We start from the raw sequence: 13,899 nt of genomic DNA, 5'->3' as shown, positions 1-13,899 counted from the left end.
CTGAGAGAGTTGGGCTTGTTCAGCCTGAAGAAGAGAAGACTGAGAGGGGACCTCATCAACACATACAAATATCTTAAGGGTGGATGTCACGAGAATGGTGCCAGACTCTTCTCAGTGGTGCCCAGCGACAGGACAAGGGGCAATGGGCACAAACTGAAACATAAGAGGTTTCAGTTGAATATGAGGAAAAACTTCTTTATTTTGAGGGTGACAGAGGACTGGAACAGGCTGCCCAGGGGACTGTGGAGTCTCCTTCTCTGGAGATATTCAAAGCCCACCTGGACAAAGTCCTGTGTAACCTGCTCTAGGAGAACCTGCTTTAGCAGGAGGGTTGGACTAGATGATCTCCCAAGGTCCCTTCCAACCAACAACTTGCCATTCTGTGATTCCGTGATTCAAATACAATTTTCCAGTTTCCATCAGATTTTCTCATGTGTAGCTGGAAAGAAAGTAATCTTAGGTGATACATTGACATCGTTTTCCAGAGCCATTTCACCACCTCTGTAAGGAAGGTTACCCTGTGCCCTGAATAGCTGCTAAAGCTGTTTTTCATTCACATCTGACAAATAAAAGCAACCCTCCTTCCCCGCCCCCCCCATCACCAACAGCCAAATTAACTTAAACCTGCATAATTTTGCCTGAACTAAATGTGGCAGCATTCATACAAATTGTTTGACCAGCAACACAGTGGGGGAATAACAAGTTACCTCTTCTGCATACAGACCCAGGGACAGAAGACATCTGTCCAGAGTTGCAACTCTTAGAAATAAAGCATGTATCTGATATGTCTCAGACATCACATCTTTCTTTTATTACAATTGATAGTGAAAGGCACTTTATATGAACAGATAGAACCTGTCTGTTACTGCATCTTCTGACTTCTAGCTCTGAAGTGCCACTTTGGCACTGCAGGAAAAAAAAAAAAAACATAAACAGACTGAATGAACAGGTCATATTTTGTACCCATGGAAATGCTAAATTATTATGTCTTTCCTATGTATTCTCACAATCAGAAGAAAATGCATTCTTTTTCGCAAACTACAACCCAACAAAATTAAAATGTGTAGGTTTTCACAAGAACAGGACACTGATAATACATAAGTAAAATAAAACAAAGATATTACATGTATTAAGTACGTCACTGGGAAGGGAGATACAACCAGAAATCAAGTAATAAATACTGTAATAACTTCAGTATAGAACTAGCAAATAAGCAGATGGAAGGTGCAATTAAGGGAGACAATTAGCATCAAATTATGCCATATTTTCTGAACTTGGTATCCAAAGATTGAACTCAGATGTTGTGTGTACTCATAGTCTTTGGAAGAGTAAATAAAACATTCTGCACATTGCACTCCATAAATCTCATACTTAACTTACCATACAAATTAAATCCAAACACAAACATAATTGTAAAACCTCCTCCTTTCCCACAAAGCTATCAGACAACCAAGCCAATCAACGTTAAAATTATTAATGTCAATGCTTTAGTTTCAAATTCAAATTATTAAGCAAAGATTTCATTAGTGAAAATTAAGTATAACTGGCTCCTGGGTACAAGAATATCTAAAAAATTCACATCAAACTGGGTATATCTAATGTTAAAGTGATTATAGATTATAGTGGTTTGGAAATTAGCTGATCAGCTTGATCAGACACTTGAGCTGCATTGTTGCTTCTGTCCCCATGGTAAAACCCATCAGATTTCAAGAAGCATTGCTTTCTGAAGCTAGCCAAAATCTTATTGAAGGTCTCCGCTTTGGTATCCAGAGATTTTTCTAACGAACTAATCTCAAAAAAGCAGATACCTGTCTTCATCTGGCATAACTTCGCTATGTTCTTCTTTCTGGTATATTTGCTTAGTATATATACAGATCAAAACACAGAAGATCTTAGTTATCATTAAACTATTTTTAATTGCATTTTTAAAGTATTTTTAATTGGATTTAATAAAAAATCTGAATTTTTCTTGAATGAAGGGTCCAATAGCCATTTAAAAAAATCTGATGCTGTGAAGACTACCAGGACAGAAATACAGATCTCCATAGATGGAGAATTAATTTTTCTGAACTGATGCTTTCTGAGATAACAGATTCAAAATTCTATGCAGTTCAAATCGTTATCTTGCCTTTCACACCTAAATAAATTCTGATAGTTTTGCAAACAGCAAAACTACACAAACTGAACCAGAGTCCAAGCCAGAATATAAGATCTGTAAGCCTTTTTACAAAGCAGGATCAAACAGTAAACAAGAATAAATCTGAGACATATTTTAAACAGTTTCTTAGATTTTGCAAATGAATGCAGTTCTGATTTCAGTGGAGCCAGTCTGATTTACATTGCTTACTAACTGGTCCTTTGAGAAACTGGAGCATAACATAATCAAACTAATCTATAACTTAAAAATATTTAAAAAATATGTTTCACCATTTAAGCCTCAACTTTTCCTCTTATCAAAAACCTAGGAAATGGCTAGACTTTGCAGCATACTCTGGACTATAGAAGGACGAATTTTACCCTGACCTTTTAGAATTTTAGAATATTCTATTATTTATGACTGTTTTACTCCAAGACAAAAACTGCACACATCAGTTCACATCCAGGTTCCAGGCCAGGTTGGATTACCCACAAAGAGGCTCAGAGATAAGAAGGAATGATTTATTGCTCAGTCACATTTCTGCATCTTGTGACGGATGTGAAGCAACTCTCAGCCATTAACAGAAATGGAGAATGGTGTTAGTTCTGTTTCGTTTTTCAAGATGGTATAAGAAGAGGGGCTGCTCCCCCTCCCTCAGGAAAAAGAAATAAAAGGAATACACTTTTTCAACATATGCAGTGTATTTCTACAAAGAATCCATCAGCACTGAACAAGAACTCTATGCCATAGTGCTTGATAAAGCACTCTATTAAAGAGCAGGTATCTCCTTTACAGAGCAGTGGACCTTTTTGCCCAGGCCACTGCCATTGAGAATAGTTTTATTTTCTTTCCATCTGATTTAACAGATCTCTTATGTACTTCACCATCTCAGCTATCTAGCCCATATAAGTTATGACCCCCAGACACATAAACACTTTAGGAGAATGGATAACAACACAAAGACCGACTTCTTAACTGAGAGCTTGTCTACTCATTCAGCTATTCGGGAATAAAAATTCAAGGACAGCAATTGCAGAAAAACTGTTCTTGAATGATTCAGTTCTTTCTATGAAGATACTTGCTCCAGGAATGGGGAGTCAATCAGGAATACTTACTTCTGTAATACCAAATATTATTAACTTACGTAAGATAGATCACTACTCCCATTTCACACTTCACTAAACCAAATAAACTTTTTGGTATAGATAAACCAGTAAGCAAAGCATCCTGAATACTTTCTACAAAGCCAGATTATGCTTTGGGAAGACCAGTCTGGAACAATTTTTGTCATGCATAGAAGAAAAATTGAAACAAGAAAATGTAAAAATTAAAATATAAAAAAAAGAAGAAAAAATATTTGAGACTTTTAAGAAAACATTCTGACATCATAATAACAAAAGAAAGATTCTTCCTTTGATAGCTGCCTTGCTCAGAAAGCAGTCTTGGTGAAGTGATGGCAAGTAGAAAACAGATTTTGACAGACAGACAGAAAGCAGTAATGGATTTGAAAGGCAATGCTGTGAATCTTGTTGAACCAGAGCAACTCCCATATCATTAAGAGAGATTCTTAGTTTGAAAACAACTTGCTATTGCAAGATATCTATCAGCCGTGAAGCTATCTTGACATGGAATACCACGACAGAGAGTTGCACTATTATAAAGGGCTGAAGCCTCATTACTACAGAGAGTTGTAAGAATTCTAAGGTAGCTGGAAAGTTAAGTTTCTTTGTTCCAAATGGTTATTTTCCCCCTCCTAACATGCTTAGTTCATACGAAGCAGAGCTGGGTTAAATCTTGTAAAATATTTTGATTTTTCTTTCACAGAACCCGATGCTGACTAGGACTTTTTTAAAAATCCCTTATCTGCTGAATAACAACAATAAAGATTATCTGAATAAAATGTCTCCAGAATGGTAGACTTTCCTCCATTTAGCAAATATAATGGCAATTTCAAGCATAGTCCTGGGCACAGTCCTGGGCTATCTGCTCTAGGTGGCCCTGCCTGACCAGGCGGTTTGGACAAGATGACCTCCAGAGGGCTCTTCCAACCTCAACCAGTTCATGATTGTAAGAATAGCTTCCTTAGGTCTGAAAACAATAGCTTCGTGAGGTACGTGAGGATTTATAAAGGGAATGAGAAGGCATGTAATACTTTCAGCTACCTACTGGTGAAGGTGGGTTTTTGTAGCATGAAACATGTCTCCAAGTTTCTTGGTATAGTAAAAAACCCTCCTGATCAGAATAGTTGAAATTCTATGCTTCCAGAAGAAAGCTCTTCTGACCTGGGCAACTGGGAGGGAGGGAGTTGACTTTCTAAGATTTACCTTTCATTCATGTAACGCATGAGAGAGAAGCCCCTTCTTCATACAGTAAAAAGTTTAAACCTTAAATGTTCTCACTGCTTCTCTGGATGAGCTGTCTTACTAGGCTAAAAGTAATAATGATATCAAAACCAAGAAATTCTTCTCAAGTAGTATCCAGTGTTCATCAGTACAGCTCATCAAGGAACAAAAAGACCCACAGAGGCATGTGAAAGTTCTGAACACAGAACGTGGCACCATAGAATCTCAGGCAGGCAGAAGTTATGGGTATAATTTGACCTTAGTGTCCCCCAAAAGCAACATCAAATTCAAATATTACGATGCAGGAAGAATAATACCAGTGACTGACTAAAAAGCTCCATCTACTTCTGCATGGCTAGTAAACCACAGTAATTGATCCAGATCTTTCAGCCCTGACATAGGACATATTCTTTTCATTGAACAGTCAGGTCACCCTCAGAGTCTTCCTTAAATCAAAAAGTGGCACTTATGTTGAGCCTCTGGTCTCTATCAAAACAAACACACATATATTTTAAATCAAATTCTCGCTGACCTGTCATTCAAAAGATGAAATATCAACTATATGAGCTTCATGCTGCTCTTAGACAAGGAGCAAGATTTACAGTAAGGTATGCGTTTTTAAGAGGAATTAGCCCTACACTGATTTCACTATGAAGCTTTGAAGGGATCGCAATCTGCAAAGCACAAAGAGATGCACTGTAGTCCAGACCAAGTTCAGATCTGTGTAGCTACAGTAAGTACTGGTTACACAAAATATTATATTACCTAATACTATTTGAAGAATTAAGTAGACCAAATTTGTACTGGTCTGTACAATGCAAGAGGAGCTACACTGTATGGTATAATTTTTTTAGTGATCTGTAAGTATTGTTGTATAGTGGAATATGGACATAACATCTAGAATATTACACATGAACTGAATCTTACATTTACAACAACTGCTTTTTCAGAATCCCACAGTAAATCACTGTCCTGGTTTTGGCTGGGATAGAGTTAATTTTCTTCCTTGTAGCTGGTATAGTGCTGTGTTTTGGATTTAGTATGAGAATAATATTGATAACACACTGATGTTTTAGTTGTTGCTAAGTAGTGCTTACGCTAGTCAAAGACTTTTCAGCTTCTCATGGCGTTCCAGTGAGAAGCTGGGAGGGGACATAGCCAGGACAGTTGCCCCAACTGCTCATACTGTATGATATCATGCTCCACATATAAACTAGGGCGAGTTGGCTGAGGAACAGCTACCACTGCTCAGGAACTGGCTGGGCATCGGTCAGAGGGTGGCGAGCAATTGCATTGAGCATCACTTGTTTTGCCTATTCTTTTATCATCATCATTATTATTATTATTGTTGCTGTTGTTACTATTTTCCCTTTGTTTTCTGTTCTATTAAACTGTCTTTACCTCAACCCCACAAATTTTACTCTTTTTTTCCCCCAATTCTCTCCCCCATCCCACTGGGGTGGGGGTGGGGAGTGAGTGAATGGCTGTGTGGTGTTCAGCTGCCTGCTGCATTAAACCACAACAATCACTTCATAGGATACACTATAACATAAAACACATTTACAGATATACACAAAAAAATATCTTATGTAGTGCAATACATAGATTTCGCTACAGTAGTATTTTTTCTTTTCTGAAAAAGCTGGTAATACACCAACTGTGTTAATTTCAGTAGCGAAAGATCAAGGATGAGTTTAATCTACCTGGTAGGCATAGCAAAACAGGAGAACTTAGTCTTATTATAATGTCATTTAGGTGACAGTTTTCTCCTGAGTGGCCCATCAGCAAACCCAAATAAAAAATATACAAATCAAAGTTGCTTGCCCAAATCTTATGTCTTGTCATGATCCCGTTTCCATTTATACTATTGCAGCATTTAAAGTCCTCAATCACAGTCCCAGTACAGTAGGCAGTGTAGAAAATGTAAACGAAAATCAATTCTAAATTAAGTAAGCATCACTCCAGTTTAAAAGACATAAAAGCAGTTTAACTGGATCACTGGAAATTCCCTCTGCATGAAAGGAATTTCCACAAGTATTGCAGAATTAGCTCATGGTACTACTGTACCATGCTCTTCAAAGCCTCAAGCATGGGAGGGGTGGTTCAGGAAATGTAAGTGTTGTCATGGACGGCTAGAGGCCAGCATAAACTAACCCTTCACAGCACACTAAAGGCCAAAATGGTCCAGGACAGACCAAGAATCGGAAGGCAGACAAGCCTCCTCTGTTAGTCTCCACTCCTCCCATATTTGCACTGAACTTACTCAGAGTACAGGATTGCCCTTGCATTGCCTGGTTGCCCCACAAATTAAGGAAGAAAACATAACTCCACAGAATACATTCAATTCTTAAGTTGTAATTCAAGAGAAGGTGGCTGTAACGGGTAACAAACCAGTGAGAAATTTTAAAGTGACAAGTTTCTAAGGACAAAAGAAATAGTAGGTGACCAAAGTCAAGAATTAACTTTAAAGGAACAATGCGTGGAAAAAGAATTGACTTGTTTCAAAGATGTACTAACAAATGTCTAATGGAACAGCATCCTTTTTAAGGAGACAAAAATCCCAAGATGACTAAATGGCAAAAGTAAAGAGGCAACAGAAGAAATATTGATGAAAAATGTGGTGTAGATGCAACTAAAACCATCAAGAAGAAATGATTTAAAGGAAAAATACATGTTGGGAGCTAGACTGAGTAAAAAAGAAAATTACACAGGAGAAAAGCAGAGTATCAGAAGGGACAGCAAGCAATATAGTGAAGAATAATAAGGCTTTCTACAAATACATAAAAGGAAAGAAGACAGTAAAGGATAAAATGAACGCATTAAAGTATAAAACAGATGCTTAGATACAGGATGATGCAAGGTTGATGGCAGGATTAAACACCTCCTTCACAGGCATAATTCTCTTCAGGAACTGTGAGGAAAACATCAGGAAACATGAGGCTAATACTGGCCTCCCAGATCAATTAAGTAGCAACATGCTGTTTTTACAGCTCACTACAAGTTAGTAAGAACAAATGTAAATGAATACACTTTCACATTGGAATCATCTGGCACAGTATGGACTGAGGCCCTCTGCTTCTTATTTGGGGTTTCACTTTAATCAGACACAGATCAGCCAAACGCAAGTAGCCTATACTGTGACTATTTTTTGTAACAAGCATATTTTCAACTCCATCTGCAGTAGGATGGGATATCTGGATACAAGGGATTATATAGTAAAAAAACCCAAGACTCCAATTTCATAGAAAGGCATAACATTGGAAACACCTCAATAATGAAATTAAGTCAAATTTCTCAAACATTAGCTAAATTAATATGTGAATGGACTCGAAGGAACACATGCATACAGATCTTAGTAAACGCACTTTAAAAAAATGTTGATAGGTTAATCACTCAGTAGGAAAGAATAACTTCAGCACTGAGGTGGTAAAGTGAACAGAACAATAGCTACCTAAAAAGGGAAACTGAATGTAACTGCTATCAGTTTTTTTGAGAAAAGCAATGACTGAGGTTCCACCATCCACACACTGAAGCCAATTTAGCCATATTTTAAAGATGTCTAGAATTACTGTAGTATTAAAATATTAAATTTAAAATGTTTTATTGCTCGATAACAGTGTGTCCTCTAGATCAGCTTTATTCCCATTTCAAAAGTATGTTCATAAAGATGCAGTGACAAAATACATAGAAGATGGCATTAGGAAAGACATTTGGTACAAAAACAGATCTGTTGAAAGAGAAAGGAAGTAATTCAGGACACATCTGTCCAAACTGCAAGTCATGACTCGTACATATGAAGATTGCTCAGAAATTTCCTATGAATCCCACCAGAAGGCTGTAATGACATTCTAAGGAAGTTCTGGGAAAACAAGCTATAGCAAGTTCCAGTTCCCACTTCTTAAAAGGAAATGGAAGGGATGATGCAAAGCTCTGTTCACTTTGCCAGGTCTCTTTGAGTTGGCACCATCAGAAGGCTGCCACACTTACTTAGAAGCACCATATTTCTCATTTTGCTGAGATGAGAAAAGCAGCCAATAGTCCGCTGGAGACACAGGTGTTCCCAAGGTAAAACTAGGCTACTAAGGAAGCAAGGGAGGAGTCAATGCAAAGAAAGGTGATAATGGGAGAAAGTGAAGCAGGCAAAAGAGATAATAGGAAATGGGATATAAAACAGAGGAAGACACAGTAAACTGGAGAACAAAGTGAGAGGACAGGAGCACAGAGAAGAGGCACAGCATAGTTCAATCACTAATGTTAATTCTTAGTGGTTTCAGTACCAAAATATTCTGATAAACCACAAATTAGGCGATTGAGCGGTGAAGACAAAATGAAAACATTCATTTGCTTCATTGGGATTTCAGATGAAAGGCAGGCACAATCCCTACATTCAAAATACTGAGTACGTTTACATCGTCTGGCAGGAGGAAAAACATTTACCTGTTTTTAAACCAATTCTTTTATGTTTGGTATGTATCAAATTCTCCCGAATAACAAAAAAAGGGGACATGAACATTACAGGCAGACAAAGAGACAGACAAGTTTTTACAAAGAAAAAGGAAAAATGCTAAGACTGGGTAGATAAAGGGATAAGACGGGGACTGATTTAAAAATGGGTTCCATTATTATTCTTTCTCAAAAGAACACAGAAAGTATGAATGCATGCAAGATGTTTATATAGTCTGAGTGGCACACAGCTCTTTCTGTAGAGATGAAAAGTGATTAAGATGCACATGGATGTTTCTCCATAATGCAGTGTGCTCAAGGGTAGCCTGACTGGTACCCTCCTCCTGGCACTTATCTGCTGCACTGGGCACAGCAGGCAGGTGCCCATGGAGGGTGCAGGCATCCAGGACAACCTGTGCTCGATGAGATCTGGGACTGCCTTGACCCGGTCCCAGTCAGCTCTGCAATGGACAAAATGGTCCCACCACTATGTGCCAAACTGCCCACCAGAGAGCACTTGGTGCCTCTGTGAAAACATGTTTCAGAAAGGGAGGTAACAACGATGGGAAAGAGAGACATTGACAAAAAAGAGGAGACACTTGAACATGGCAGGAGCAAAGAGGCACCTGCGGATCGCTGGGGAAAAGAGATTCCTGAGCAGGGGCAGGACAAAGAGGCATGCCAATAGCACTAAAGAGATGCCTGAGCAGGGACAGAGTGGAGACACAGGAGAAGGTACACCTCTGACTGCATCCCATGGAGGAGCCCATGCCTGAGCTGCTGAGTAAGCAGCACGGAACAGCAAGAGCAAAGCAATGGCTGCATGCTGGCCCCCACCTCCTGTGCTGCCATTGCCTCACCCAAGGGACTGACCATGATGTGCAGCCAGGGGACCACTGAGGAGGAACAGGAGGTGGCCCGAGGGAAGCTGAGGTGTGTTTCTCTAAGTGTTTGTTTAAATGTTTGTGTTTATTTCTCAATATCAGAGACAATAATAAAAAAGTTAAAGATAATTCACAATAAACTAAATTAAGTAAAAGTCCACAAACTGAGACTGATTTTTTGGTTTTTGGCCCGCCAACACCTGGTTACCAAAAAGCAAACAAACAAAAATATCAGTAAGAATATAAAGTAGTGTCAATGCTGTCACTCAACTAAATGTAAACAATTATACCATATTACCATTATGAAGACATAATTCATGATTTAAAGTATAGTGTACAACTGTAACTCTAGTTTGCTTGAAGATTTTCAAGGCTTAAAACTAAGGAGGGCCTCAGGGTATTTTGTCCCACTGTACCATGGAGTAGTCTTCTCACATGAAATCATTAAATGGGAAAACCATGGTGAAAAAGAAAATTAAATTTAGCAACAGAAACATCATTGCATTGCTGCGCATTGCTGCATGGTTACAATTTTCCCAGGTCCACTACACAAAACAGATTTTCATGTACATCGTGAACAAAAATCAAGTTCTACTTAATCTTCCACTAGTGATTAGTAAAACCAGGATCATAGCATCAAAGGGGACAAAAATTAGTATTTACTATAACTACACTAGCTACAACTGAATTATGTCAGGAATTAACTTGGACTTAGACATCTACTTACTTCTTTACAGTAAGAGTCAACTTAGTTTAAATTAACCTTCACCTCTTCATTGTAATGGTTCTGTAATGATTATACTACAGGTTTTCAGGCAGTGATAAAAAATATAGACTATGAAGCGATTACCATTCATCATTTGGCAGGCAACATTTAAAATAAAAAGAGATGTTTCAGATATTTCAGTACAGGTTTTTAGTCTAAATCAGCATTACCCACTTGTAAAGCTTGGTTATTTCTGAAATAGTACATATGTGTGTGTACACAAACACACTACTGTTGCCGCCGGCACTGATTTTCCTATATACACACATGCTCTCATAAATATGCATGCACATACACACAGGATAAGTGTTGCACAAGTTGGAAGGACACCAGTCCAAAGGAAATGCAAGACTACTAGGGTGAGGTGGGAGAATGAACAAGGAAACAGAATAGGGAGGACATAGGAGGAAGGCTTCATGTTAGGATATCCAAACTGTTCCTCCTCTGGTTCATTCTACTGCAGAAATTAGCCATCATCTGCTTCCAAGTACTGGCACAAATGCCTGCTGTCTTCCACTACTCCCTGTCTCCATCTCTCAGGGATTCTTCTATAGAGGCATAGGAACAAACATGGAAGATGCCAAGAAACCTTACACCTAACATTGCTAAAGACCCTACTGACAGCAGGAGCAGTTTAGTTTCTACGTTTCTACTGAGAACAGAGATGAGACCTTAGCTGTAACTGAAATTTAACAGAGAATCCTATATAATCATGTTTGTAAGAACCCTATATAATGACTTTTTTATCATAACTACATTTACTTGGATATGCATTTCTGCTAGTCATGCAAAAATGTGTCAGCTCTCAGGTTATTCCCTGTGCAAAATGGCCACCATCTGTCATCACAGTCAATGGCTGCCATTTCTCTATAGTTAACTAGCATGCAAAAACTAGGCTATCTTTCATAAAGGTGATTACCTTCTCCAGTTATTTTCAAACTGAAGCAAAATGAAAACGATTGCCTCTCTATGGTTCAGAGATATGGCCAGATACTATTAAGATAAAGACAGAGTGAAGATTTGCATATGCATAATGAGAAGAATAGGATGCAGATTTATAATATTAAACACAGGAGCCTGCAGGATTGTCCAAGGTTTGTCACACTGCCTACTTAAAGCATCATCTCCATACCACAAGCTTTGGCCTAAACCTTAGATGCTATTTCATTGTTTTCCGCCTCAGACCCACACTGCCTCAGACCCTGGTACCCTGTTTCCCGTCAGAGAGACACATGCTCTTCTTGCATACTGACTGAAGCAGAGTCATTTGCATATTTCACTGTTTAATAATTTCATTGTTTCCTCATCTAAGGTTCAATCACCAGAAACGTGAGGCTGACCTGAAGGTTACTGCATTCCTTTTCAAGCACTAGATATTACTAGAGCAGAGGTAAGTTCTACTATCTTAAATCATGAAAGTGAGCAGCAATTTATATTTGAGTCATCAATTACAGCAGCGTAACTTCAGAGGATGGTAACATGGCTCTGCACAACTATCACTGCTCAATAAAATCTACAAAAAATAACTTGTAACTGTGATACAGTCTTCTGAATATGGACTCATTCACATACATGTTATAGGACTAAGTCTGAATCCATGTCTGACATGTAAATATGTGACCAAAGTCACACAAGTATACAGGCGTTAACCTCAATTTAAAGTCCAATAGCCATTCTCCCTCCCTCTTTCAAGCATCACAATTTCAAAACATGCATTATTATACGAATATTTCTTAAACAGCTAGGTTTAAAAAAAACACAAGCAAAACCCCTTCTTATTACAGGACTAGCAGATTGTACCTCCAACATAATCTATTCTACTAAGTCTTGTAAAAACTAAATTGCATCTGCATAAAGGCACTGCCCACAAAACTAAGAAGTGGAAAGTGTTATCTTCCATATATCATCACCTAAAAATTCATCAGTGTTGTAAATATACAACTGTAACTGTTATGGTGAGTCATGACAGTATGAAAGGGGTACTGCAGTAATTTCTCAGCAGATCAGGTAGATGCCTGAAAGGATCTTGTAAATAGAAACAGTATTTCTGTATAGCCTACTGATGGGTGAACACAGTTCTAAAACTCTGCCAATGCAATTTGCCAGTGCCAGTGCAGTTTCATTCCCCGCAGCAAGCCGATTTCTCACATCCTGTGACGCCTCCCCAAGCACCCACTCTAGCATATCAATGAAATACAGTCTAACAAGTTAAAAACCAGCTTTTTTCCATCACGTGCTTTAAATATGTTGTTAGTGAAAGAACTAGTGTTTTCACGTAAAGTAAAATACAGAAATAGTCCTATGATATTGTTATAGTATATTTTAGAAGTTGCAGAAGGAAATAACTGCTGTGAATCGTATTTTGGATGTACCTATTGCACCACAAACAGTAGATTATACAAAGCAACATGAAATAACACAGCTAGAAGTGACCTGATCAGGTGAAGGTGGTTCCAAAGCCAGGTCTCTACTTGCCAACACACTTCAGAACTACATCACTTCTTTGCTAATCAGATCATTATGCTATTCCATGTATTTTTCAATTAACCTCTCTACTGCCTTAATTGACACTTTAGATGTTGCATCTGTGGTGTGGGGAAAACCTTAAATAACTTGTCTGACCTAATAGCTTCCATTTCTTTTAATGATAGCCTGCTGCTTCTTTTAGGTGTAACTGAACTAAATTACTCTTGCCCTGTGATAACTGCAGCCACTACTGTTGTCAAGTTTGCAGCAGAAGAATCAGACAGACAGACAAAAACCAGTATGTATCTTCCCCATTCAGTCCTCCCCTGCTTTTTGGAGGTATTAGTGAGGTGCAAATGACTCCAGCATTTCCTCTTAAACAGAGCCACTGAGAATTTTACACAGCTCCATGGAGAAAGGGAAGCCTCTGAAATCACTGCAACTGCAACAGTTGGTCAAAGTAGATAGAAAGAGCTTTTGTTCCTCAGTGCTCTGTGAACTGATTTCATGACCTTAGCCTGCATGTACCTAACGGACAAGGCTTCACATCACTACAACTTGCACAGAGGCCAACAACATCATAATAAGATTAAAGAACTCAGGTTTCATTTTCTTCCACAATCTAGAAGCAAATAATCTTTTTTTTTTTTTTCCCCACAAGCACTGTTTATTCTCTCAGTCTCTTACTAGGAACATACACTAGAGTCTTCACTGCCTAAATTTTCACCACACATCATAGAAGCAATAAATATAAACCATTAATTACAAGCAACAATAAACAACTGAATGGCCAGGAGAATGAAACTAATCCTTCTCTCCCAGTGTATCTGTCCCCTCTTCTACAGGGTTATCACATAGAAG

Source organism: Egretta garzetta, unplaced genomic scaffold (assembly GCF_000687185.1).
Source record: "Egretta garzetta isolate BGI_Z169 unplaced genomic scaffold, ASM68718v1 scaffold175, whole genome shotgun sequence".
NCBI lineage: Eukaryota > Metazoa > Chordata > Aves > Pelecaniformes > Ardeidae > Egretta > Egretta garzetta.
The sequence above is the reverse complement of the archived record's forward strand: the minus strand, read 5'-3'. Positions refer to the sequence as shown.